Here is a 3,594-nt window from a genome sequence, read left to right as displayed (position 1 = left end):
TATAATCTATCTATCATCTATCTATCTATCTATCTATCTATCTATCTATCTATCTATCTATCTTTCATCTAGCTAGCTATCGAGATAGTTATATAACTTCTCTCAGACTACATAAAATGAGAACTAAACAATAGATATAACGAATTTATGAACTTTGTTAAGTGTTGATAATTGTAGAGGAGAGGCCTTTTGTCCATAGGATCGCTATGAACCATGCTCATTTCAATGGCAATCAACAACAACAACAACAGTAGAAATTATTGTTTACACATGTACATTTAATCTATTAGAATTTTACAGGAGTCTTTTTTCTTTTCCTGAAGGATTCAACACTCCCTCTGCAATTTCATTCCCTCTTTTAATTCAATATTAAGGTGTGCATACAATTAAGCCTCAACTGGAATAAATAAGATTCTGATAATATTTAAACAGAGAAAAAAAGGGAAGATTTAAGTACAATAGTGTCTCTATTTTTATAAAATGTTACCTCCAAATCCTTAAAATCTTTGTGACATGTAAGTGGTTAAAGAATGTTGTACTGCATTCTTTCCTTTGTGAACATGAACTATACTATTATTTAGTAAGTAACAATTTTTCAAAGGTTATATTTACCTCCAATCTTGATGTTGTTGTTGTTGAGATGTCCTGTCAAGTCAAACACAACTCAGCGACTCTATGAACAAAAGACCTGAACTCTCTTCTATAACTAACATCATTTCCCTAAATTCATAGAATTTCCAGAGGCATGTTGTTTAGGAAATGGATGCCACTCCTGCTTCCAAGCCTGTCTTAATCAGGGAGCTCCACCAAACACTGTCCACCATGGGTAATCATTATGGCATTTGACACAGCAGTGGCATTCAGCATCACAGCAACCCCCAGTTGCCTCAGTACAGCAAATTCACAAACCAGTGCTGTACCACTGAGAAGAATGTTACTCCTAAACTCAATTAAGAGTTAAAATCCTGTTGACGCTAAAGGCTTCCTGCCCATAGCTCATTGTTAGCTAAATCCTACAAATCCAATCAATTCACACACAATTGTGAATAAAATAAAGAAACAACCAAATAGTCCACACCCAACCATCAACCATCACAAAACATCCTACCTTCCAGAATCCAACTGTCTCACACATCAGCTTCCAAACTGGAGACTTTAAGCCCAACTGATTTGTTTGTTTGTTTATGTTAGTAGTAGAAAAAAAAATATGGAGAAAAGTGGGAAATATCCTGTACTTTAATTTACAATCTCTGAAAACCCTCAAAATATGTCAGTTCTGACTATGAACAACAATATATATACATATCTGTACACTGTCTCCACATCTATTAAAAATTTATGCTCACTAAACAATAACAGAACCTGGGCTACAGGAAGAAGAATGTGACATCAGAATTGGGGGAAAGACTCATTAGCCACCTGCTTTATGCATAAGAAACACCCTTCTTTGCAGGAAGCAGATAAAACTTGGAAATTTCCCTGATCCTCTTCCTCTCTTAGCATGATCTCTCTCTCCAAAAAATGTGCTTAGAATAAATGGGATGAAGTTTCACCATCCTTGTCTTTAAGTGGCAATCAATCTGGTTGTGTTTTCTTCTCAATAGATTTGTTTATTCTTTTGCACTCTATGGTGTATATACTACTCTTCAGCAATGTTATAATCCAAAAGCATTAATTATTCTTTTGTTATGCTTATTCATTGTCCAACTTTCAGATGCACAGAAAACAATTGAAAAGTCCATGGCCTGGATCAGGTGCATTTTTGTTTTTAACTGAAATTGTTGCTTTTTAACACATTGGAGGGGTTCTAATGCAAACTGTCTTTGGAGGTTTTGACTACTGCTACCATAGTAGTTGTGGCTGACATTGAGAAGAATGAGATTCCCAGAGCATGTGATTGTGTTCATGAGAAGCCTGTACTGTACAGGAGGCTATTATGCATACGGGGCAGAAGAGCACTGCACGGTTTGAAATTGGGAAGAGAGTGTGTCAGGGTTGTATTCTGTCTCCATACTGGTTCAATCTATTTGCCTAGCAAATTGTCTGAGAAGCTGGATTCTTTGAAGAGGATTGTGGCTTCAGGACTGGAGGGAGACTCGTCAGTAGCGTGCGTTATGTAGATGACACCACCTTGCTTGCCAAAAGTGAGGAGGATTTGAAGCACTTGTTGCAGAAAATCAAGGAATGCAACATTCAGTATGGATTGTGTCTCAATATCAAGAAAACAGAGATTCTTAACACTGGACCAATACGCAGTGTCATGATGGATGGAGAGGAGATTGAAAGTTTTGATAGCTTCATCTTGCTTGGAGTCACAATTATCACCCTTGGTACGAACAGTCAGGAAGTAAGGAGATGCATTGCACTGTGGAAATCTCTTGTTAAAGACCTTTCTAAATTATTGAGGAGTAGTAATATCAGTTTGAGGACTAAGGTGTGTCTGATTCAGGCCATGGTCTTTGAGATTCCTAGATATGCATCTGAGATCTGGAAAATGATTAAGGATGACAGAAAAAGAAGTGACATCTTTGAACTGTGGTGTTGGAGAAGAGCACTGAATAGCCCATGAATGGTCAAGAGAACAAACAAATATGCCTTAGAGAAGGTGCAGCTGGAGTGCTCTTTGGAGGCAAGAATGATGAGACTTCATCTTACATACTTTGGACATATTATTAGGAAGTGCTGTTCCTTGGAGAGAGACATGATATTAGGAAAGGTGGAGGGTCGACGGAATAGAGGAAGACCCTCAACCAGGTGGATTGACATGGTGACTGCTGCATTTGATTCTTGCATATCAGGAAGTGTGAGGATGGCACAGAACAGAACTGGGTTCAGATCTTTTGTTCATAGGGTTGCTATGAGTAGCACTTGATGACCCTTAACAACAACCACCAACACCATTTGTGTTCACAATTATATGTTATGCATCAGAGAGCTGGACAATGAATAAAGATGACAGAATAAGAATGATGACTTTGAGCTGTGGTGCTAGAGAAGAGTATTGAACATATCATGGACAGCAAAGAGAAGAAATAGGTTTGTCTTTGAGAGGATGAAACCAAGTTTCTTCTTGGAGGCTAGGACTTTTAAGCTCAGTCCCACATACTTTGTTCACATGGTCAGGTTGGACTCGTCCTTGGAGAAGGACATCATGTTTGGGAAAGTGACAGGACAGTGCAAGTGAAGAAGACCATGGATGAGATGAATTGACACAATATCTTGGGTAAAGGGATTATGTGCTTTGGAGTCAGTGAGACTGTCTCAGGAGAGAATAGGGTCCAGAACTGTTGTACACAGGTTAGCTATGAGTTGCAGAGAACTCGATGGTGCATAACAACAACTGTATTACTTGTAGATCCAAGTAAAATGATATCATTGACAAATTTAACTTTTTACTGCATCTAACAAGATGTTTCCTACTGGTCCATTAGTTTTCTTGATGTTTAGATGTAATCTATATTCAAGACTGTTGTCCTTGATCATTTGCAGTACATGTTTCAAGTCTGCCAAACTTTGCAGAACAAATCTGTGTCATCTGCCTAATGTGACTTGTTAATGGGTGTTCCTCCAAGTCTGATGCCATGGTCTCCTTCA

This window comes from Elephantulus edwardii, unplaced genomic scaffold (genome assembly GCF_000299155.1).
Source record: "Elephantulus edwardii isolate Elephantulus edwardi_28Jun2011 unplaced genomic scaffold, EleEdw1.0 scaffold00389, whole genome shotgun sequence".
NCBI classification, from domain to species: Eukaryota; Metazoa; Chordata; class Mammalia; order Macroscelidea; family Macroscelididae; genus Elephantulus; species Elephantulus edwardii.
Note: the sequence above shows the minus strand (reverse complement) of the source record.